General features: G+C 43.9%; 1 protein-coding gene across 6 annotated transcripts in view; it reads right to left on the bottom strand.

The window, feature by feature from the left end:
* The window catches only part of nipa2 (NIPA magnesium transporter 2), a 53,254-nt gene that overhangs the window by 21,141 nt on the left and 6,164 nt on the right, over positions 1–25,949 (bottom strand). Inside the window, exons 2-3 of one of the 6 annotated variants that reach the window (XM_070892479.1) lie at positions 17,132–17,332; positions 5,889–5,983 (exon numbers count right to left, since the gene is read on the bottom strand). The gene's annotated coding sequence lies outside the window, so the exon portion shown is untranslated. Of the gene's footprint in view, positions 1–5,888; positions 5,984–7,951; positions 8,078–17,131; positions 17,333–25,949 lie in introns of all 6 variants that reach the window. The other 5 variants (XM_070892480.1, XM_070892477.1, XM_070892478.1 and 2 more) reach the window with 5 other exon arrangements.

The raw sequence follows: 25,949 nt of genomic DNA, 5'->3' as shown, positions 1-25,949 counted from the left end.
GCCTCAGTTGATGATCCCTCTAACATATCATCCCTCCTCACCGCTGTAATAGTTTCTTTAATCAGTTCCGCAACCCCCCCCCCCCCCCGCCCTTTTTTACCCCCCTCTCTATCTTGTCTAAAAATCCTGTAGCCAGGAATATTGATCTGCCAAATCTGCTCCTCTTTCAGCCATGTTTCTGTAATGGCTATAATGTCACACTCCCAAGTGTCTACCTGTGCTCTTAGCCCATCCGCCTTATTCACTATACTCCTTGCATTAAAGTATATACCATTCAGCACAGGAAGACCTCCTTGCTTACTACTTATTAAGCCCGGTTTCCTCTGTCTTACAGATTCGCTTTCTAGATTTTTGCTATCCAATTTCAGCTTTACTTCCTTCCCTTTTGAATTTGTTCTCAGGTTCCCATCCCCCTGCCAAGCGAGTTTAAACTCTCCCCAACAGCACTCGCAAAACTCCCCGCGAGGATATTGGTCCCGGCGCTGTTGAGGTGCAAGCCATCCGATTTGTACAGATCCCATCTCCCCCAGAAGAATAGGAGGTTGGAGATGGGGCGATAGCTTGCAAGGATAGAGGGAGTCATGGGCAACATTCGCTTTAAGCTGTGTGGCCGTGCCGCGCTCTGGAGCTCCTGTGCCGCCAGCTCACTGGCATTTAAATATGAAAAACCGCATGCACACGTTATTTTGACTGGGCTGCGCACCCCCCAAAAATTAACGGGAACATTGATGAAGGGTTGTTTTTGAGAAGAGGGGTGATGACGGTCTCCACACAGAACCACTATCATTATAACTACTCTTTGCCTACGAAAATACAGCCACTTCGTTAACTACCTCGAGATCTGCCCTCCAACAGACAGGTCTCTATCTTCTAACTTAGCCTTCTGTGTGGCACCTCGTCAAAAGCTCCTTGAAAATCCAAATATAATACTTGCCCAAGTTATCGTCATCCACCAACTGAGTAACCTCCTGAAAAACTCAACCAGGTTAGCGAGGCATGACCTTTTCCAGAAACCATGTGAAGAGTCTTATATTTCCGACACGGTTAGATTATTGTGCCAGCGTAACATCTTCCTTTTGGCATTGCACAGACTAGCTTGCATTTCTAATATTATGAACTGAAAAACTTGAATTTTTGCACATCTTTTTTGCTAATGTAGAATACATTGATTTCAGTTGAAGATTAAAGAGTCTTAAATAACTCCTTCTCTGCCCAGGTGGAGATAGGGTTACTAGAAGGGATCAGTAGAGATACTCTAACTAAAGTAAAGCTAATCACCCCATAACTTCCGGGTTCTGACTTGGTGATCTTTTTTGAATACTGGTATAACATTAGCCTATATTGGATTGAATGTCTGAATGGAACATTGGGGCAGAGCCTTCAACTTTGGCTGCGTGCCCTAAACTCCCATTCAGAATGGAGATTTGTCATGTGAAAAGAAGGGAATGTCAGTGACTAAAAAATAATTATTGACAAATTTACTGGGGCTGTGGCTGCAAGGCTCTCGGCAACTGAAAGGAACATCTGACAGGTGTATAACAACAACTTGTATTTATATATCACCTTTAACCTAGTGAAGGGAGATAGAGGGAAGTAGAATGGGGACAGAAGCAAAAGATAGAAAGAAGAAAAGTAAAAGTGGAGGGCAGAGAAACCCACGGCAAAAAGCAAAAAGGGCCACATTACAGCAAAATTCTCAAGGGGCAAAGTGTGTTAATAAGACAAGTCTGAAGGCTGTGCCTCAATGTGAGGAGTATTCAGAATAAGGTGGAGGAATTAACCGCGCAGATAGCAGTTAACAGATATGATGTAATTGGCATCACGGAGACATGGCTCCAGGGTGACCAAGGCTGGGAACTCAACATACAGGGGTATTCAACATTTAGGAAGGACAGACAGAAAGGAAAAGGAGGTGGGGTGGCGTTGCTGGTTAAAGAGGAAATTAATGCAATAGTAAGGAAGGACATTAGCTTGGATGATGTGGAATTGGTATGGGTGGAGCTACGGAATACCAAAGGGCAGAAAACACTAGTGGGAGTTGTGTACAGACCACCAAACAGTAGTAATGAGGTTGGGGACAGCATCAAACAAGAAATTAGAGATGCGTGCAATAAAGGTACAGCAGTTATCAGGGGCGATTTTAATCGACATATTGATTGGGCTAACCTAACTGGTAGCAATGCAGTGGAGGAGGATTTCCTGGAGTGTATTAGGGATGGTTTCCTAGACCAATATGTCAAGGAATCAACTAGAGGGCTGGCCATCCTGGACTGGGTGATGTGTAATGAGAAAGGACTAATTAACAATCTTGTTGTGCGACGCCCCTTGCGGAAGAATGACCATAATATGGTAGAATTCTTTATTAAAATGGAGAGTGTCACAGTTAATTCAGAGACTATGGTCCTGAACTTAAGGAAAGGTAACGTCGAAGGTATGAGATGTGAATTGGCTAGAATAGACTGGCGAGTGATACTTAAAGGGTTGACGGTGAATAGACAATGGCAAACATTTAAAGACCACATGGATGAACTTCAACAATTGTACATCCCTGTCTGGAGTAAAAATAAAACGGGGAAGGTGGCTCAATCGTGGCTAACAAGGGAAATTAAGGATAGTGTTAAAATCTAAGGAAGAGGCATATAAATTGGTCAGAAAAAGCAGCAAATCTGAGGACTGGGAGAATTTTGTCATACAGCAGAGGAGGACAAAGGGTTTAATTAGGAAGAGGAAAACAGAATATGAGAGGAAGCTTGCTGGCAACATAAAAACTGACTGCAAAAGCTTCTATAGATATGTGAAGAGAAAAGGATTAGTGAAAACAAACGTAGGTCCCTTGCAGTCAAATTCAGGTGAATTTATAATGGGAAACAAAAAAATGGCGGACCAGTTAAATAAATACTTTGGTTCTGTCTGCACGAAGGAAAACACGAATAACCTTCTGGAAATACTAGGGGACCGAGGATCTAGTGAGGAGGAGGAACTGAAGGAAATCCTTATTAGGCGGGAAATTGTGTTAGGGAAATTGATGGGATTGAAGGCCGATAAATCTCCTGGGCCTGATAGTCTGCATCCCAGAGTACTTAAGAAAGTAGCCCTAGAAATAGTGGATGCATTGGTGATCATTTTCCAACAGTTTATCGACTCTGGATCGGTTCCTATGGACTAACACCACTTTTTAAGAAAGGAGGGAGAGAGAAAGCAGATAATTTATAGACCAGTTAGCCTGACATCAGTAGTGGGGAAAATGTTGGAATCAATTATTAAAGAGATGTAATAGCAGTGCATTTGGAAAGCAGTGACAGGATCGGTCCAAGTGGATTTATGAAAGGGAAATCATGCTTGACAAATCTTCTAGAATATTTTGAGGATGTAACTAGTAGAGTGGACAAGAGAGAACCAGTGGATGTGGTATATTTGGACTTTCAAAAGACTTTTGACAAGGTCCCACACAAGAGATTGGTGTGCAAAATTAAAGCACTTGGTATTGGGGGTAATGTACTGACGTGGATAGAGAACTGGTTGGCAGACAGGAAGCAGAGAGTCGATTAATTGGGTCCTTTTCAGAATGGCAGGCAGTGACGAGTGGGGTGCCGCAGGGCTCAGTGCTGGGACCCCAGCTATTTACAATATACATTAATGATTTGGATGAGGGAATTGAATGTAAGATCTCCAAGTTAACAGATGACACTGAGCTGGGTGGTGGTGTGAGGACGACGCTAAAAGGCTGCAGGATGACTTGGGACAGATTAGGTGAGTGGGCAAACGCGTGGCAGATGCAGTATAATGTGGATAGATGTGAGGTTATCTACTTTGGTGGCAAGAATACGAAGGCAGATTATCTGAATGGCGACAGATTAGGAAAAGGGGAGGTGCAACAAGACCTGGGTGCCATGGCACATCAGTCATTGAAAGCTGGCATGCAGGTACAGCAGGCGGTGAAGGCGGCAAATGGCATGTTGGCCTTCATAACTAGGGGCTTTGAGTATAGGAGCAGGGAGGTCTTACTGCAGTTGTACAGGGCCTTGGTGAGGCCTCACCTGGAATATTGTGTTCAGATTTGGTCTCCTAATCTGAGGAAGGACATTCTTGCTATTGAGGGAGTGCAGCGAAGGTTCACCAGACTGATTCTTGGGATGGCAAGACTGACATATGAGAGACTGGATCGACTGGGCCTGTAGTCACTGGAGTTTAGAAGGATGAGAGGGGATCTCATAGAAACATGTAAAATTCTGACAGGACTGGACAGGTTAGATGCAGGAAGTCCAGAACCAGGGGACGCAATCTAAGGATAAGGGGTAAGCCATTTACGATTGAGATGAGGAGAAACTTCTTCACACAGTTGTTAACCTGTGGAATTCCCTACTGCAGAGAGTTGTTGATGCCAGTTCATTGGATATATTCAAGAGGGAGCTAGATATGGCCCTTATGGCTAAAGGGGTCAAGGGGTATAGAGAGATACAGGAGGAAAGGGGTACTGAGGTGAAAAAAAAAGATCAGCCATGATCTTATTGATTGTTGGTGCAGGCTCGAAGGGCTGATTGGTCTACTCCTGCACCTATTTTCTATGTTTCTATATAACACCTTGGTTAGGTCTCATCTAGAATACGGTGTCCACTGCTGGTTCCCTCACATGATGGGAAATACAAAGGCTCCCCGAAGGAGCTCAAAGGAAGGCAATTAGAATGAAAGCTAGTTTAAAAGCCCTTAGTTATTATAATTGAGAGCTAGGTCTATTTATCTAGAAAAGCATTGACATCATGGAGATTTGAGTGAGGCATTTAAAATAAAGAAGAAATCAGACTGTGTCACTCAGTCACTGGGTTCTTTTGGAATTTATTTTAACTGCCTTTGGGGGCTGAAGAGGAAAACCAACAATAACTTGCATTTATATAGTGCCTTTTAACACAGTAAAACATCCAAAGGTACTTCACAGGAACGTTATGAAACAAAATTTGACACCGAGCTACATAAGGAGATATTAGGACAGTTGACCAAAAGCTTGGGTAGATTTTAAGGAGCGTCTTAAAAGGAGGAGAGAGAGGTAGAGAGGCGGAGATGTTTAAAGAGGGAATTCAAGAGTTTAGGACCTAGGCAACTGAAGACACGGCCACCAACAGAGGAATGATGAAAATCAGGGACGTGCAAGAGGTCAGAATTGGAGGAGCCCAGAGATCTCAAGGGGGGGCGGGGAGTTGTAGTGGTGGAGGAGATTAGAGATAGGGGAGACGGCCATGAAGGGATTTGAAAACAAGGATGTGAATAGTAAAATCGAGGCGTTGCCGGACTAAGAACCAATAAAGATCAGCAAGCTCAGGGGCAATACCCACAATCACTTTCCCCTGAATTGGCTGAGGGGGCTTTTTTTCACCTCTCTTGGGAGATTACTCAATGGGCTAAATGGCTTCCTTCTGTGCTGTGCTAGTCTGATTACATGGCTGCTGGTGGGTGGGAGAATTGGGAGTCATGTGGCTTAATTGCAACGACTATGTGGGACAGGCTTCTGTCCATCATTTTCATACGCTCGTATAGCCAGCTATAGTTTGTGCTACATTAAGCAACAGTTTGTCATAATGCCACAAAACCCTACTCGGCACAGAATTTGCAGAGAAGAGTATTTGAAATGCTGCACAATTTCTGTAAATTAGAACTGAAGAAATAGCAGCATGAAAAGGTGTTAAATCGCAGACCCAGAAATATTGCACGATGCCTTAAAGCGCCTACACACTTACCAAGAACATACTTTTGGATGAATTATAATGAGTTGAATGACATTTCTCATCCACATTTACCTTGTGATGTTAGATGCCTTTAACTAACTAGTAATTATATAAGACACAAAACTGATGCTGTACAAAACACAAGCGACGGTAAAATAACTACTACAGTACCTTATGCCGTTCTTTATTGAAAAATGTTAACATGCGGTTCTTCTTTTCAATAAATGCATTGGAGTTCCATTTACAAATGATGTGTGATGTGTCTGCTGGGGGAAATAAGACATTGTTTACAGAGAGAAAGGAACAGGAAATAATTCACCAAACTACAGCTTTCACTTCTGTCTCTTACTTCAGTGCATTGTGACCAAAGTGCATATTGGGGTGAAACCCTTGTCTGAACTTTTTGTACCATAATTCACATAACATTGCAACATTTCAAAATACAAAACCATTTCCTCTTCATTTCCACACAACTAATGTTTTTAATAAACAACAGCCCAACTGACTGACCATGTGTTTGCTTTACATAAGAACTAAGAAATAGGAGGAGTAGGCCATACGACCTCTCGAGCCTGCTCCACCATTTAATATCATAGCTGATCCAATCATGGACTCGGGTCCACTTCCCTGCCCGCTCCCCATAACCCCTAATTCCCTTTAGAGATAACTAACTACAGAAGATCATTTTTCATATCAGTGAATCTCCCGTGGCCTTGCTAAATGTTAGTTAGAGGAAATGGTAGATATTTTAGATGTGCTAATAATAACAGGTCGAGACACATTACGGCACCATCGCTGGAGCAAATAAGAACAGAAGTTATCATTAGTGTTACAGCAATGCCCATTGATTTCAATGTGCTTGGATCGTGGCCTCTATATTACTAAATATTTACTACGTTATACATTATTGTTAGAATTCTTGGAAAGCAAGACAACACTACCAACTCTAGGATTAAAAAATATATATATATATCTCTGTTCTGTACTTATTATATTTCAAAGAAGTTAATTTTTCATACAATAATAGAAATTTATGGCACAGAAGGAGGCCATTCAGTCCATCGTGTCTGTGCCAACCAAAAAAGAGCTGTCCCACTTTCCAGCTCTTGGTCCGTAGCCTTGGAAATTGCAGCTCTTCAAGTGTATATCCAAGTAATTTTAATGTGAACAGGGTTTCTGCCGCTACCATTCTTTCAGTGCCATTATTCCACAAACTAAGTTGTGTCCTGCAGTTATTGCACTCGAGATTTATTTTATTGTGCTTTCCAAGAATTCTAACAATAATGTATAACATATATATTTGCTTTGCAGCCTTTCAATGTCATAAATTAAAATAACAGAGGTCACGATCCAAGCACAACTCCAAGCACAATTGATTCCCGGGATGTGAGGGTTGTTCGATGAGGAGAGATTAAGTATATTGGGCTTGTACTCTCTTAGAAGAGGTGATCTCATTGAAACATAAGATTCTGAGGGGGACTGACAGGGTAGATGCGGAGAGGTTGTCTCCCCTGGCTGGCGACTCTAGAACTAGAGAGCATGGCCTCAGGATAGGTGGTCCGCCATTTAGGACTGAGATGAGGAGAAATTTCTTCACTCAGAGGTTGGTGAATCTTTGTAATTCTCTATCCCAGAGGGCTGTGGATGCTCAGTCGTTGAGTATATTCAAGACTGAGATCGATAGATTTTTGGACCTAGGGGAGTGAAGGGATATGGAGATCGGGTGGGAAAGTGGAGTTGAGGTCGAAGATCAGTCATTATCTTTTTGAATGGCGGAGCAGGCTCGAGGGGCCGTATAGCCTACTCCTAATTCTTATGTTCTTTGCTCTTGTCAAGGGGCTGATTCTGGTCCTTCTGGCCTATGTATTTTTCTAAACAATATTGATTTTGCCCTGAATTAGACTTATCTCTCATCCTTCTTTGTGTCGAGGCTCATGTTCATATCCCATACTTACCAGGTACATGGGACCCTGTATCACCCATGATATAGGCTTGCTTTTGAATGTCTAGTTCCCTCAATACCCATGGACGTTTGCAGTCTCTGGCTACCCTCCTGCGGTTATTCCCTTCTCTGGTTTCAGACTCTGCTGGCTTCAGATGCCTGCCATAACATTGCTCTGCTTTCAGACTTTATATAAACCGTACCATGCTTACACTGCAACTCATTGTGTGTTTATTAACCAGAACATGCATGCTTTCTGTTGTATGCAAAACCTTTAGAAAGTGATCAACACCTTTTTTTTTAATATATAAAGTGATTTTCTTCATATATTTAGACGTTGTGATGTATTTGATGGGCAGGAAAGATGAGAATATATGGCAGCAGGAGACAGAAATCAAGGCACATGATGTGAAGCATCCTGGAAAAAGTTAAAGACATTATTTTCATTCACATTCATAGAAACATAGAAAATAGGTGCAGGAGTAGGCCATTCGGCCCTTCGAGCCTGCACCACCATTCAATAAGATCATGGGTGATCATTCACCTCAGTACCCCTTTCCTGCTTTCTCTCCATATTCCCTTTATCCCTTTAGCCGTAAGGGCCATATCCAATTCCCTCTTGAATCTATCTAACGAACTGGCATCAACAACTCTCTGCGGTAGGGAATTCCACAGGTTAACAACTCTATGGGCCCAAGTTTCCACATGATTTGCGCCTGATTTTTAGGAGCAACTGGTGGAGAACGGACTATCTTAGAAATCGCAATTCTCCACATTTTTTTTTCTGCAGTTCTAGTCAGGTAGAACAGTTCTACTTTGGAACAGAATTTTTTCTTCAAAAGGGGGCGTGTCCGGCCACTGACGCCTGATTTGAAAGTTTCCACAGTGAAAACGTACTCCAAACTAAGTTAGAATGGAGCAAGAGAAGATTTTTGTAGAACTGAAAAAACCTGTTCTACACATTAAAAAAAATCAGGCGCTGGTTACAAATTAGGCGTCCAGAACGAGGTGGGGGGGGGGGGGGGAAGGGAAGTCATTAAATTCTACAATAAATCCTTATTTATACTTCTACAAATATTATACAAATAAATCCAGCCTGAATAAACATTTATAAGCAAAGAAAAGATTAAATAAACCATCTTCCTACCTGTGTGAAAGTGCTTCAGGCACAGAGAATGCTGCAGTCAGCCTGAGGCGCCCGTTCTTTCCCGCGCGGGGGGGGGGAGGGGGGGGAGGAGACAGTGAGAAGGCTGCAAGTGCTGATGGCAATGTGCTTTTATTAAAAAAAATGTTCAAAAATTAAACAGCTACAAAGAACTACAAAAATGGCCGAGTGCCAATGTTTCTTTTCACACTGCGCGTGCACGAACGCTCCAACGCGCACGCGCAGCGTTGCCGGCAGGAAAACAACTAATTTAAATAGTACCCGCCCTCTCCCACTTACAAAATCGGTGCGAGTGTAGGCTCCGCCCCCCTGGGCACCACGCCAGGCAGACAAGGAGCTGCAGAATGCTCCAGAACCGAGAGGTTTTTTTTAGGCGCCGTTTTAGGCGCGAAAAACGGGCGCCCAGCTCGGAAGGGCACCCGTTTTTTATCGTGTGGAAACTTGGGCCCAATGAGTGAAGAAGTTTCTCCTCATCTCAGTCCTGAATGGCTTACCTTTTATCCTTAGACTGTGCCCCCTGGTTCTAGACTTCCCCAACATCGGGAACATTCTTCCTGCATCTAACCTGTCCAGTCCCATAAGAATTTTATATGTTTCTATGAGATCCCCTCTCATTCTTCTGAACTCCAGTGAATACAGGCCCAGTCGATCCAGTCTCTCCTCATATGTCAGTCCTGCCATCCCGGGAATTAGTCTGGTGAACCTTCGCTGCACTCCCTCAATAGCAAGAACATCCTTCCTCAGATTAGGAGACCAAAACCGAACACAATATTACAGGTGAGGCCTCACCAAGGCCCTGTACAGCTGAAGCAAGACCTCCCTGCTCCTACACTCAAATCCCCTAGTTATGAAGGTCAACATGCCATTTGCCTTCTTCACCGCCTGCTGCACCTGCATGCCAACCTTCAATAACTGATGTACCATGACACCCAGGTCTTGTTGCACCTCCCCTTTTCCTAATCTGCTGCCATTCAGATAATATTCTGCCTTTGTATTTTTGCCACCTAAGTGGATAACCTCACATTTATCCACATTATACTGCATCTGCTGTGCATTTGCCCACTCACCTAACCTGTCCAAGTCACCCTGCAGCCTCTCAGCATCCTCCTCACAGCTCACTCCGCCACCCAGTTTAGTGTCATCTGCAAACTTGGAGATATTACACTCAATTCCTTCATCTAAATCATTGATGTGTATTGTAAATAGCTGGGGTCCCAGCACTGATCCCTGCGGCACCCCACTAGTCACTGCCTACCATTCTGAAAAGGACACATTTATCCAGACTCTCTGCCAACCAGTTCTCTATCCACGTCAATACATTATGCCCAATACCATGTGCTTTAATTTTGCACACCAATCTCTTGTGTGGGACCTTGTCAAAAGTCTTTTGAAAGTCCAAATACACCACATCCACTGGTTCTCTCTTGTCCACTCTACCAGTTACATCCTCAAAAAATTCCAGAAGATTTGTCAAGCATGATTTCCCTTTCATAATTCCATGCTGACTTGGACTGAACCTGTCACTGCTTTCCAAATGTGCTACTTCATCCTTAATAACTAATTCCAACATTTTCCCCACTACTGATGTCAGGCTAACCAGTCTATAATTACTCGTTTTCTCTCTCCCTCCTTTATGTCATGTCAGTAACGGACATCTCCCAATCAAGAGGAGGCGGAATTTCCTCACTCTACTGTCTCTCTATTAACCCCGCCCCCCCCCTTACACTTTCCAGAATTTTAAACCTGTTTATTTCAGTGCTTTTATAAGAAAATATTTTTCTGCACTAGCTCTGGCATAACGATGAGTTATTAACTATGATTTTACGCTGCATTGGAACCCATTCATAGATCACCAAGCAATAATCCCCTACACTTTGTCAAAAACATTGCAATATTCCCTTGAAATCAATGGAAACTCGTGCATGTTTATTTGGAACTTGTTCACATCTGTCGACCCTACCAGGCTCTTCCAACCCTATTTATCAATTCAATATATTCAATTTTCTTCATTCTCTGAGTCACAGTATAGAACTCGTTATTGTCGAGAACTATCACAATGGCTGTCCTAAAGGTATCCAGATTGTCAAAACTACGAGGAAAGACGAGATAGGCTGGGGTTGTTTTTTTTGGAACAGAGGAGGTTGAGGGGAGACTTAATTGAAGCGTATACCAGTATGAGGGGCCTTGAGAGGGTGGATAGGAAGGACCTATTAGCAGAGGGGTCAACAATTAGGGGGCATAGATTTAAAGTAAGTGGTAGGAGGTTTAGAGGGGATTTGAGGAGAAGTTTTTTCACCCAGAGGGTGGTGGAGTCTGAAACTCATTGCCTGAAAGGGTGGTAGAAGCACATTTAAAAAGTACTTGGATATGCACTTGGAAGTGCCGTAACCTCTAAATCCACGGGCCAGGAGCTGGAAAGTGGGATTAGGCTGGAGAGCTCTTTGTCAGCCGGCACAGACACGATAGGCAGAATGGCCTCTTTCTGCACCGTATGTTTCTAGGATTGTATGAAAACATTAGGATGTTACCCAACTGACTGTTTCCCCCTTGCCATGCAATATAAAAGTGCTGTGGAACAGCCTTCAGATTGTTTTCCCTTCTGGGTAACCTTGGTGCTATCGGTTCAAAAGGAGCCTTTTGCTTTCATTATGTTAATGGTGCGAGCGGTCATCTTGTGCTTTAGAGCAGCAGCTGGAAGGAAGGCCATACTAACAATGAGACAATCACCAGGATTTGAAGAACATGTGAAATCTAGTCAGGCTTTCTGTGGCAGACGGCCATTCTAAGGGCACTTTACCATTAAGCTCAGCAAGAGTGGGTACAAGCAGTGATGGCAAAGCGACACCTGCCATTCTCTTGTCTTGCTCCCATCTCTGTGTGTCCCCAAAGATCTGTCCAGGAGGAACATTGCATCATGAACAGCAACCAGCAGGGACACTGGGAATTTGATGCTGTCCATCAGTGTGAAGCACTAAACCAGCACAGGCCACAGGAGGTGGTCTTTGTACCAAAAGGTCACATAACTACACCAGCAAGTGCTGCTGACTGCATGAGACCCCCCACTGCCTGAAGTGACAGCACTCTCGTAAGGTATGATTTAGAAGGAATTGAGTGTAATATCTCCAAGTTTGCAGATGACACTAAACTGGATAGCGGTGTGAGCTGTGAGGAGGATGCTAAAAGGCTGCAGGGTGACTTGGACAGGTTAGGTGAGTGAGTAAATGCATGGCAGATGCAGGATAATGTGGATAAATGTGAGGTTATCCACTTTGGGGGCAAAAACACGAAGGCAGAATATTATCTGAATGGCAGATTAGGAAAAGGGGAGGTGCAACGAGACCTGGGTGCCATGGTACATCAGTCATTGAAAGTTGGCATGCAGGTACAGCAGGCGATGAAGGCGGCAAATGATATGTTGGCCTTCATAGCTAAGGGTTTTGAGTATAGGAGCAGGGAGGTCTTACTGCAGTTGTACAAGGCCTTGGTGAGACCTCACCTGGAATATTGTGTTCAGTTTTGGACTCCTAATCTGAGGAAGGACGTTCTTGCTATTGAGGGAGTGCAGCAAAGGTTCACCAGACTGATTCCCGGGATGGCTGGACTGACATATGAGGAGAGACTGGATCGACTGGGCCTTTATTCACTAGAGTTAAGAATGATGAGAGGGGATCTCACAGAAACATATAAAATTCTGATAGGACTGGACAGGTTAGATGCAGGAAGAATGTTCCCAATGTTGGGGAAGTCTAGAACCAGGGGACACAGTCTAAGGATAAGAGGTAAGCCATTCAGGACTGAGATGAGGAGAAACTTCTTCACTCAGAGAGTTGTTAACATGTGGAATTCCCCACCACAGAGTGTTGTTGATGCCAGTTCGTTGGATATATTCAAGAGGGAGTTAGATGTGGCCGTTACGGCTAAAGGGATCAAGGGGTATGGAGAGAAAGCAGGAAAGGGGTACTGAGGTGAATGATCAGCCATATTACTGAATGGTGGTGCAGGCTCGAAGGGCCGAATGGCCTACTCCTGCACCTATTTTCTATGTTTCTATGTAAAAGCATCATAAATGTTCCAAGACACCTCTCCTTGAAGTACGGGGAGCAAGTTCAAACAGAACCTATTGAGACTGGCTGAAGAAATGAGAAGCCATCCCTCCAGCAACAGTCCCCCAATAAGTGACCAAATTTTTATTATCTGCCACGTTATAAGAACATAAGAAATAGGAGCAGGAGGAGGCCACAAGGCCCCTCGAGCCTGCTCCGCCATTCAATAAGGTCATGGCTGATCTGATCATGGACTCAGCTCCGCTTCCCTGCCCGCTCTCCATAACCCCTTATCGTTTAAGACCAACTGTCTATTTCTGTCTTAAATTTATTTAATGTTTCAACTTCCACAGCTGTCTGAGGCAGCGAATTCCACAGATTCACAACCCTCAGTGAAGAAATTTCTCATCTCAGTTCTAAATGGGCAGCCCCTTATTCTAAGATCATGCCCTCTAGTTTTAGTTCCGTGGTGCAACTTGAACTTGCAAGTTACAATCACATCAGCCCCAGCACTAGTCATACACATTCATAAGCCCTCCCATCTTTTCCATGTCAGGTCAGCAGCAGCCGGCTGCACTTAGCACCGTGATCTCTGCTTCGACAGAAAAGTTCAGCGGGAATCTGACACTATTCTTCCCCCTCCCAACTTATTTTGGAGAAATTGCCCATATTAATGGCAAATGCGGAGCAGGAAAAGAAAAGCAGGCATCAAGTAATGAACTAGATATGGTCACCGATACCAATCACAGGACTGAAGGCTGTCCAAGTAATTACTGCATTCTTGTATCAGTCTTTCATCACCTACAATGCAGTTGTTTCAATCTAGAGCTTAAAGGCTTGCTCTAACGGGGGAAAGAAGACTGATGTACGTCATCCTAAGAGAATTGCTTAGCCTGAGCAAATGCCTTGGTACAAATTATTCTCCGACAATTCCTTTTCTGAAGCTGAGCGACTGAGCACCTCACCTTCGAGGTATTTTTATTCTACTACTTTCTGGCATAATAAAAGCAACTTCAACCCATTTCCTTGCTTAGTTGTGCCCGTGACCAAGGTACCAATGCACAAAGATTGTACTTTTCAATCTCCATCACAAAAGTTCTGAATGACAGAAATTCAGGACTAAAAGTTTATTAATGTTTCCATACAGGAACTAGTGGGGAGTATCAGCTGTGGTTCAATCGGTAGCATTCGAACCCAACTCAGAAGGTTGTGAGTTCAAGTCCCACTCCAGAGATTTGAGCATCAAAATATAGGCTAACACTCCAGCGCAGTGCTGAGGGAGTGCTGCACTGTCAGAGGTGCTGTTTTTCAGATGAGACGTTAAACAGAGTCTGCCCTCTCAGGTGGATGTAAAAGATCCTATGGCAATATTTCAAAGAAGAGCAGAGGAGTTACCCCGAGTGTCCTGGCCAATATTTATCCCTCAATCAACAGCAAAAAAAACAGATTATCTAGTCAATATCACATTGCTGTTTGTGGGAGTTTGCTGCAATTTGGCTGCCGCATTTCCCACATTACAACAGTGACTACACTTCAAAAAGTACTTCATTGGACATAAAGCACTTTGGGACGGCCTGAGGTTGTGAAATGCGCTATATAAATGCGAGTCTTTTTTGTAATTATTTTTCTGAGTTACGTCAAGCTTGGATGGTCTTGCTGATGGATTCTAACATCCTATTAGTGGCATTGCATGTACCTCCCAATTATAACTCCTGCAGGTACAGCAAGCAATTAAGAAAGGAATAGTATGTTGGCCTTTATTACAAGAGGGTCATATTGCAATTATATAGGGGCCTGCTGAGACCGCATCTGGAGTATTGTTTACAGTTTTGGTCTCCTTACCCAAGAAAGGATATACTTGCCGAAGGAGGCAACAAAGGTTCACCACTGATTCCTGGGATGGGAGGATTGTCCTTTGAGGTGAGATTGAGTAGAGTAGACCTATATTCGAGTTTAGAAGAATGAGAGGTGATCACATTGAAACATACAAAATTATTACAGGGCTTGACAGGGAGGATGTTTCCTCTGGCTGAGGAGTCTAAAACCAGGTGTCACAGTCTCAAAATAAGGGGTCGGCCATTTAGGACTGAGATGAGGAGAAACGTCTTCTCTCAGGAGGGTGGTGAATCTTTGGAATTCTCTACCCCAGAGGGCTGAGGAGGTTCAGTCTTTAAATATATACAAGAAAAAGATCGAGAGAGTTTTGAATATTAAGGGAATCAAGGGATATGGGGATAGTGCAGGAAAGTGGAGTTGAGATAGAAGATCAGTCATGATCTCATTGAATGGCAGATCAGGCTCGAGGGGCCAAATGGCCTACTCCTGCTCCTATTTCTTGTTCTTGTGTAACTGCATTTTTGCTGGATTCCCTCCTCCCCGCACAAGGCTTGAATGCCGGGGATTACTCTGTGGGTACTGCCAGTCGTTGGCTTCCCCAAATGGACATTCGATTTGGCAGTGGCACTACCACAGCTGAGCCAGATCCAGTTCTTGCCCAATGTCTACCACACACTATCTAGCAGGGATCAATTACAGTAGGAACCGTAGCTGACTTTTATCCTCTTTGGCCTAGAGTTGCTGAGTAATTGAATTTAGTATGCTGTGATCAGAAGGGCCTATTACTACAATGAACTGTGCATTTACTCACTATCTTTCAGTAGCTCTTTTGTTTTTTTTTTCCAAAATGTGAATAATGCAAAGATGGACAAGAATTGTAAAGATTTGTTCTGAAGGTCCTGTTTTCAGTGTGGTACCAGAGGTCAGACCCATGGAGAAATCAAATGTTTTATCCATTGCAGGGTATAGCTTCCCACCTCTCTTTCAGAAATGTATGGCACGGAAGGAGGCCATTCAGCCCATCATGTCTGTGCCAGCCAAAAAAGAGCTATCCAGCCTAATCCCATTTTCCAGCTCTTGGTCCGTGGCCTTACAGGTTACAGCACTTCAAATGCATATCCAAGCACTTTTTAAATGCGATGAGGATTTCTTTCTCTACCACCCTTTCAGGCAGTGAGTTTGAGACCCCCCACCACCCTCTGGGTGAAAAAAGTTCTCAATCAGGAGGATCATAATCAGGAGGAATAAAGACGTGCAATTGTCCTTCAATCTGTGTGAACCATTTGTATAGGATTCACCACTCATCTGAACTCCTTTGTGTGTCTCAAGTGACCAATTCGTCTGTCAAATGTTTATTATCTGCAGCTGAGATATGGCACCATTGAGCTCTCCTGCTCCATTTTTGCTTCAAATGTTCATTGTCGCATCTGATCCACTGCATAGGTCTCTGTCGGAAGGCCTCAGCAGTCTTCAATAAACCCAGTTTCTAATTTAGATCAATGGCCAAGATTCAGAAGCTCAAAGCAAATTAGTAACAGAGGCATTGGAATCAAAGACCGCAGCTCAAAAACTATTAAAGGCTTGTACAAAATACATAAATATGCAGTAAAATGGCAGATGAAATTTTACTGTGAAAAGTGACAGATAATACTGATAGGAAGGAAAAAAAAAAATCGGCGACATGTATATTGCATTAATGGTGCTGAAATAAGTAATGAAGTTACACAGAATATACAGCACAGAAACAGGTAATTCAGCCAAACTTGTGTGCTGGTGTTTATACTCCACATGAATCACCTCCCATTCCATCCATCTCAGTTGAAAGAGACCTAGGAGTCTTCGCAGACGTGATGGTCAACATGTCCAGCCAATGCAGAGCAACAATCAACAAAGGCGATAGAATGTCGAACTACATTAGAACAGTAGAATACAAGTCAGACAAATCATGATCGTGCTCTGGCCCAATCACATCTTAAGTGCTGTGCCCAGTTCTGGCCACCAAAACACAAGGGAAACATTCAAGCATTGGTGGCAGTGGCGAAAACAGGCATGAGGCTGATCCCCAGTGTCAAAGATCCGAGTTAAAGTTTGAAAAAAAAATCATGCTTTTCAGTTTTTGAAAGGAGATAGGCAAGACATGATTTTAAAGTATATATAAGATAGTTAATCGCATGGAAAAAGCAAATGTGGAAAAATACTTCAAAGTAAATTGCATGTATAGAACTAAGGAACATGGGTTCAAGCTAATGAAAGGCAAATTTAGATCTAACATCGGGAAGTTCTTTGTACTAAAGGTAACCAAATTGACTTCTGATTGAGTAGAGGTGAAAACTTCTGCAATTATTTTAGAGCACATTGGCCCTGAAATTCCTGTTGGAGGTTTCCTTCGGATGAACGCCTCCAACCCGAAATTTTTCTACAAAAGTACCTGGTGATCCCAGAGGCGCCTTCAATTCCAGTCGGAGGAGGACTTTCCACGCACTTCGCAGCACGTCCGCGTTTTCTAGATACGGGCGGAGAAGCTGCAGTCACGTGGGCCTGGACCACCAATCACGGCACAGTATTCTCATTGATGTAAAATCGGAGTTCCCATTACTAAGTTCCCATTACTATCAATGAGAATAACTCCCTAAAACACCCAAACACAGCCTAATAAATAAAAAAAACACCACACATATTTAAAATTAATTGAAATTAAAGTTAATTAAATGTTTTAGAAAAAAAATATATTTTGGGTATTTTGTTTACAAAATGTGTTTTAATAGGGTTTAAATAAACTTACCTTAGTGGACAGGGTTTTTAAACGATAAAAATGTGTATTTAAATGTTATTTTTCTATGTTTTAAAACTCTTACGCTGGTAAAAGTAGGCTATGTGCCTGCTTTTCCAGGCGCAAGAGTTTGAAGGTCATTCGCTGGGCAAATAGCCCAATCTTGCCTGCGCAGATGCCCTTCTCCCGGGGATGCGGAAGATCTGTCAAGAGATATCTTGACAGATCGGAAAAGCCGGTTTTCGGTGTATGCGCATTGCGCACCAAAAACCGGCTTTTGCAAGACTGAATTTCAGGGCCACAGGATAGAAACATAGAAATTAAGTACAGGAGCAGGCCATTTGGTCCTTCGAGCCTGCACCACCATTCAATAAGATCATGGCTGATCATTCAACCTCAGTACACCTTTCCTGCTTTCTCGCCCTACCCCTTGATCCCTTTGGCCATAAGGGCGATATCTAACTCCCTTTTGAATATATCTAACGAACTGGCCTCAACAACTTTCTGCGGTAGATAATTCCACAGGTTAACCACTCTCTGGGTGAAGAAGTTTCTCCTCATCTCGGTCCTAAATGGCTCACACCTTATTCTTAGACTGTGACCCCTGGTTCTGGAACTCCCCAGCAACGGGAACATTCTTCCTGCCTCTCACCTGTCTAATCCCGTCAGAATTTTATATGTTTCTATGAGATCCCCTCTCATTCTTCTAAACTCCAGTGGATACAAGCCCAATTGATTTCGTCTCTCCTCATATGTCAGTCCTGCCATCCCAGGAATCAATCTGGTGAACCTTCGCTGTACTCCCTCAATAGCAAGGGATGCTGCAATGGGAGGATTTTGGGTTATTTTTGGATGGATGAACTAAGATGAATTGAATGGCGCCCCTCAGCTTTAATTATCTTGGGATCTGCAAGAAAGATCTGTCTCCAATTGATCAAGCATTTTTTTGCAAACCACATCACTGCAGCTTTGGTTCGTAACATACTATAAAAAGAGACTGTGACCGTTATATTCATATTGACCAAGTTTAATTGATAAGTAAGCTTGAGATGTATGTTTATTTCTGGCATCTATTTCAAAGGCAGTCATTCTGCTATCTCAAATTCAACTTGCAACAAATCCTAAATAATGCTGGCCTACTTTCATGTGGTTGATTCTGTGGCACCGGATTGGGACACAACAAAACCACAGCCAGCACAGAATCATACCTTTCAGCCAATGTTCCAGACTCCTCCATCACCATCCCTGGGTATGTCCTGTCCCACCAGCAGGACAGACCCACCCAAGGTGGCGGCACAGTGATATACAGTCAGGAGGGAGTGGCCCTGGGAGTCCTCAACATTGGCTGCGGACACCATGAAGTCTCATGGCATCAGGGCAAACCTGGACAAGAGAACGTCCTGCTGATTACCACCCAACACCCTCCCTCAGCTGATGAATCAGTGCTCCTCCATTTTGAACACCGCTTGGAAGAAGCACCGAGAATAGCAAGGGCGCAGAATGTACTCTGGATGGGGGACTTCACTGTCCATCACCAAGATTGGCTCAGTAGCACCACCACTGATGGAGCTGCCTAGTCCTGAAGAACACAGCTGCCAGACTGGGCCTGCGGCAGGTGGTTTGAGAACTATCACGAGGGGAAAAACCTACTTGACCTCATCCTCACCAATCTGTCCATGACAGTATTGGTAGGAGTGACCACCGCACAGTCCTTGGGGAGGCAAAATCCCATCTTCACCTGAGGAGATCCCCCATCGTGTTGTGTGGCACTCCCACCGTGCTAAATAGACAGATTCAGAACAGATCTAGCAGCTCAAAATTGGGCATTCATGAGGCACTGTGGGCCATTAGCAGCAGCAGAAATGTACTCCAGCACAATCTGTAACCTCATGGACTGGCATATCCCAAACTCCACCATTACCATCAAGCCAGGGGAACAACGCTGATTCAATGAGGAGTGTAGAAGAGCATGCCAAGAGAAACACCAGGTGTATCTAAAATGAGGTGCCAACCGGGGGCCGCTACAACACAGGACTACATGCATGGAGCAGCACGGGCCAGCCCACACTGCGATGTGTGCGCACTAGGTCCGTGCAGCAGAGCAGGTCTCCAGTTGTCTTGGGTAATCCTTGCCACTGGACCAAGACCTAGCTCTGTCAAGCCCGTGTGATGGCTGGTGTGCAATGGCCACCACACGTTAAAAAAATCCACGCACAGGCATCTTCCATCCTTGAGGATGTAGTTCAGGTTCTTCATTCGAAACACCTATGAACTCATCCTTTTTTTTTGGCGTGGAAGCAAGTCATCCTCGTTTCGAGGAACTGCTTATGATGACGACATGCATGCTAAAAATCATAAGCAGCATGCTCTCAACAGAGCTAAGCGACCCCACAACCAACGGATCAGATCAAAGCTTTGCAGGCCTGCCACATCCAGTCGTGAATGGCGGAGGACAATTAAACTGGAGAGCACGACTCGCAGCCAGAGAGTGGGAGGCCCGGAGGTCAATGAGAAGCGGGAGGCCGGCGAGTAGTTGATTAATACGTATGACTCCTTTATAACAGATAAGTCTAATTAGAGGGATGGCAAGGCAGCTCAGTCCTGTGGAGTGCATGTCCTGTGGCATGTGGGAAGTCCTGGACGCTTCGCGCAGCCTAGACAACCATGTGTGCAGAAGGTGTCTCCAGCGTCAACTACTCGAGCTCCGCGTTTCTCCTGAGGGCGGTGTCGTCTCTGGGGAGCGCAGCCAGAGCCAAGTCCAAGGCACCACAGGTGGCTCAGCTGCACAGGAGGGGTGGGACAAAGAACAAAAGAGCTGTAGTGGTAGGGGATTCAATAGTTAGGGGAATAGAGAGGCGTTTCTGAGTCCATAGCCATGACTCCAGAATGGTATGGTGCCTCCCTGGTGCCAGGGTCAAGGATGTCACAGAGTGGACACAGGGCATTCTGGGGAGAGGGTAAACAGCTAGAGGTCATGGTCCATATCGGCCCCGACATAGGCAGAAAGAAGGATGAGGTCCTACAGGCAGAATTTAGGGAGCTAGGAAGAAAATTAAAAGGTAGGATCTCAAAAGGTTGTAATCTCCGGGTTACTACCGGTGCCACGTGCTAATGAGTACAAGAATAGAAGGATAGAGAGGACAAACGCGTGGCTGGAAAGTTGGTGCAGGAGGGAGGGCTTTAAATTCCTGAGGCATTGGGACCGCTTCTGGGGGAGGTGGGACCTGTACAAATCGGACGGGTTGCACTTCAACAGCACCAGGACCAATGTCCTCGTGGGGTTTTTTGCTAGTGCTGTTAGGGAGAGTTTAAACTAGCTTGGCAGGGGGATGGGAACCTGAGAATAAATTCAATAGGTAAGGAAATAAAGCTGAAATTGCAAAACAAAATGTAGAAAGTGAATTTGTAAGACAGAGGAAACAAGGGTTAGTAAGTAGTAATCAAGGAGGTCTTCCTGTGCTAAATGGTATATACTTCAATGCAAGGAGTATAGCGAATAAGGTGGATGAGCTGAGAGCACAGATAGACACTTGGGAATATGACATTACAGCCATTGGAGACATGGTTGAAAGAGGAGGTTTGGCAGCTCAATACTCCTGGTTACAGGATTTTTAGACAAGACAGAGGGAGTGGGGGATTGTGATAAAGAAACTATTACAGCTGTGAGGAGGGATGATATGTTAGAGGGATCAAATGAGGCCATATGGACCCCCAAACAGTGGGAGGGAGATAGAAATGCAATGTTGTAGGTAAATTTCTGTGAAGTCCAAATACCATAGGGCAGTAATAGGGAATTTCAATTATCCTAATATTGATTGGGACAAATATAGTGTGAAGGGTATAGAGGGTGTGGAATTCCGAAAATGCATTCAAGAGAACTTTTGTAATCAGTATGCAACAAGCCCAAAATAGGAGGGGGCGGTTCTGGACTTAGTTTTGGAGACTGAAGCTGGGCAGTGGAAGGGGTGTCAGCGGGAGAGCACTTGGTTGCCAGTGACCATAATTCAGTCAGATTCAAGGTAGTTATGGATAAGGACAAGGATAGATCAGGAATAAAATTCCCAAATTGGGAAGTCGGCGGGCAGCGGGCCGCCGGAGGAGGGGAGGAGGCGGGCGGGCTGCGGGAAGTCAGGAGGTCAGCCCAAGAACACAGCGTGGGTGCTGTTGGTGCCCCAAGTCAGCAGTAACCGGTAAGTCTGGTGGGGGGGGGGGGTGGCGTGACCTCCCGTTGTCCAACAAAATCCCTTATTCGGCACAGGCCAGGTCCCGAGGGTGCCAGATAAGGGACATCCAACCTGTACCACATAACACAAGTTTTATTTTAGTATCTTCTTTCTTTTGAAGAATGCGTGCTTCAGGAGATTTCACATTATTTTGGGTAATGCTGCTAACGGGGCGTGCGCCAATCAATAGCAATCCTCTGATGTAGAACGTCTAATACTGCCAGGTCTGCTTTGGAAGCAATCTTTTTATTGTAATGCAGCAGCTATCTTTCATTCAATCGCCTTCATCAATAATAAGGTATAACCAAGACTGGAGTGTGTTTCAAGTCAGGATCAGATCAACGACTGCGTTGAGATGCAAGATTTTTTTCCCCCGCCCCAGATGACAACTTAAATCAAAGCCATGACAAGACGAGTGTGCAGGGGTGGGGAGAGAAAGGTTTTTCGGAGGTTGGGATGAGGCCAATTTAGCGCTCCTAGAGTACAGACGTTTTTCCTGATCCTCACTGTGAACATTAGTTTAACTTCCCTATATCGCCCTTTTTTGTAACCAACTCTCAATGAACACATTCAATCTCAATGCAAGGAATTCTCGTGAGAATGAAAACTACATTCATAATCCAGGTACTGCTCTTAATTATGGAGATCGAGTGTGAGGAAATGCTATTGTCCCAACTGTGCCATCTCCAACATGGGATTGCTCAATGAAGACTCTGGAAAGTGCTCCCATTCCCTAACAGCGTCAGCTTTGGCTCAGTCGCAAGCACTCTCGCCTCTGAGTCAGAAGGTTGTGGGTTCAAGTCCCACTCCAGAGACTTGAGCACATAAATCTAGGCTGACACTCCAGTGCAGTGCTGAGGGAGTGCTGCACTGTTGGAAGTGTTGTCTTTCAGATGAGAGGTTAAACCGTGGTCCCTTCTGCTCTCAAGTGGATGTAAAATATCCCATGGCACTATTTCAAAGAAGAGCAAGGGAGTTATCCCCTTGTGTCCTGGCCAATATTTATTCCTCAATCAACATAACAAAAAACAGATGATCTGGTCATTATCACATTGCTGTTTGTGGGAGCTTGCTGTATGCAAATTGTCTGCCACATTTCCTACATTACAACAGTGACTACATTCCAAAAGTACTTCATTGGCTGTAAAGTGCTTTGAGACGCCCGGTGTGAAAGGCGCTATATAAATCCAAGTCTTTTTAACACTACAGAAAGGTCAAGATATAAATGATATATACACTTGGCATTTGTTGGTGCTATCATAAAGTTTGGCCTGAGACAGATGTCAGTACAGATAATAAGGCTTTGATACCAAGTCGTCTGGTCATACACTTTCCTCATACGGTATTAGGAAGAGGATTATATCAGTGCACATGTACTCCTCCCTCAAATTGCATTATTCCCTTGAAACACACTGCAAAGTATCTAGTATTCTTTAATATTTACAGTGGTGCTTCATTAACCTGCTGACAAGCACTGCTCACATGATGTGCGGTGGCCCGGCCCGGAAGTCGGCGCGGTCCCAGCCTGCAAGACCATCAGCAGGCCGGGTCATTGGAGGGAGCAGCGTGCGGCGGCATACCCCTGCAGGGAGTAGCATGTGCTGCTGCAGGAGGGCGACGGCTGCGAAGCCAGGTCGCTGATTGGAGTGCGGGCAGGCACAGCAGGAGGGGGGGGGGGGGGGGGGGAAAGGAGCGGCAAGAGTCTGTAGAGAGAAGTGACCGGGGCCCAGGAGAGGCGTGAGTTCGGGGCCCAGAAGAGGCGAGGGCCCAGGGCAGCACGGGCCAGCGCACACTAGGTCTGTGCAGCAGAGCTGGTCTCCAGTTAGTCTTGGTTAATCCTTGCCACTGGACCAAGACCTAGCTTGGGTGGCTGGTGTGCAACAGCCACCACACATTAAAAAAAATCTAAGCACAGGCATTTTCCACCCTTCAACATGTAGTTCGGGATCTGGAATGTTAGGTCCTTCATTGAAACACCTGTGAACTCATCCCTTTTTGGCATGGAAGCAAGTCATCCTCATTTCGAGGGACTGTCTATGATGCTATTAGTCTTTGGGTTAAAATGCCACCAACTGTGCCATTTTGACACCAAGCTCAATCTTTGCAACTATGTCGGTGTAGTGATATCAAAAGGAACTCCTCCATACTGAAAATATCTGGAATTTCTGTGGGACACAAATAATTGTGTGACGGTCTTGATTTCTAAACATGCAGATATGCCTTCGAGCAATCACCCTAATTTACCAACTACAGTCCTAAGAAATTAGCTTTAATATACTTAACATGTATTCAAAATAAAAAATACCGCAGAATGAATTAAAGGCATTAATCAACCTTCAGAGAATGGTCATAAATCACTCAAGCTTTTACTTACTGTTTTTTTAAACTGTTTACAGAATCATGGCCTTGTACTGTACTGTGCAGTAATGTATCTTTATTCTACATCGTAAAACCTCTGGCATAAATTCTATTTTTTTTTTTACAATTCTTATAATCCTGCTCGAGACTGAATTTTATTCAATCACTTTAAAGTGTTACTGTACACAACAGTCTACTCCTGATAATTCAGGGGGGTTTTTTGCGCTAAACAATTTGAATGATCCAGCAATTTGAATTCAGCTATGTAAATAACAGATAATTGTGGGAATTTCAGCGTTAAAGAAATTCCATTTTTAGATAATTGAAGTTGAGCAACTTTGAACTAAGAGGGATAAAGAACAAACGTGCATTTATTTGGCATCTCTCAAGCTCAGGACCCCTGAAAGCACTGCACAGCCAATGAAGCATTTTTAAAGTGTAATGTTGTAATGTAGGGACAAGGTATTAAAATAGCCATGGATGACAGAGACCAAGGAGTCTTGGTAGACTGGACTCTAAACATGTCTGGCTAATGGTGAGCGGTAATCAACAAACTAACGGAATATTAAACTACATAGCCAGAACAGAATATGTCACAGGAACTTGTGATTGATACATATGGTGCTTAAGTCAGATTGCATATTGCATCTAGTTCTGGTTGCCAAAACACAAGGTCGACACTCAAGTTTAGAAGCCAGTGCAGAAAAGAGCTACAAGGCTGGTCCCTCGGTTCAAATTATGAGTAAAAACTGGAGCTATCTAAGGCACCACCTTCTCAAAGGCAATTGGGGATGGGCAATAAATGTTGGCCTTGCCAGCGACGCCCACATCCAGAATGAATAAAAAAAACTATCTTACAGGAGGAGGTACATGATAGTTACGGGAATGGAAAAGGTAAATTACTTTAAATTAAATTGCAAAAGTAGGAGGAGACGACACATGTTCCAACCATTAAAAGATAAATTTAGGACGAATCTCAGAAAATTATTCAACAGTGATGAAAGTATGGAATTAACTACCAAAGAGTGTGGAAGCGAAAATCCGTGAATTTTTAAAGAAACAATCAGATGCTGCAAAGCACAGATTTAATGATCTTTTTGGATGCATGAATTATGGGGCGAATGGCTTTGCTCGTCCACCTGGTATCATGAATCAAGAACTGCTGTTATGCTGCATTTTCCCCACCACCTGGAGTGACACACTTGCTTCTCATCATAATGCACTCCCTGAAGGACAGCACAGTCAAAACCAGTTTGTTTTCTAGTCTATGGCTGCATTAAAAAAAACTTTCCATACAATTTGGGGTCATATACTAAAGCGTACACATTTAAATGAGACAAATTTCAGTACAAGTTATAGAACGCTATGCACAATTTTACAGCGCAGCTACAGAACAAAGGCTGGCTATGTTGTTATTTTCATTCCCAGCTTGTACCACATCAAATAATGACACTGCCCCACTATGGTGACAAAAATACATTACAAGGAAGATTTCGCTACAGCACAGCAATAAATATGTTCCAGGATTATCTCATTACCGACTATTAAAACTTGTTACTTGTTAAATAGGATATGAAAGTCAAAGCACTATTCTCAGTCACAATGGACACACAAAGTTGTGCTGCAGCACAAATCTCCTTCCCTTCTCTATTCCCCTCTTTGTGCCAAAGCTTGCAGGCGGACTACTAAATTTGACATTGAATTTACCCTCAGATTGCCTGGCAATAGTTTTGTGCTACCTCATCAAATCTCAATCATGCGGAGCAAGTTGCGCAAGTTACCATTTTAAAGATGTATTACAGTCTTAGTTAAGCGGCAGTATTTAAGTGACTCACATTTAAGGTATGAGAGTTCCTCGTCTTAGCCTGAATATCTGATGTCCAACTTGGTCACAC

The sequence above is a fragment of the Pristiophorus japonicus genome, chromosome 10 (genome assembly GCF_044704955.1).
Source record: "Pristiophorus japonicus isolate sPriJap1 chromosome 10, sPriJap1.hap1, whole genome shotgun sequence".
Lineage (NCBI taxonomy): Eukaryota > Metazoa > Chordata > Chondrichthyes > Pristiophoridae > Pristiophorus > Pristiophorus japonicus.
Note: the sequence above shows the minus strand (reverse complement) of the source record. Positions and strands in the feature narration are given on the sequence as shown.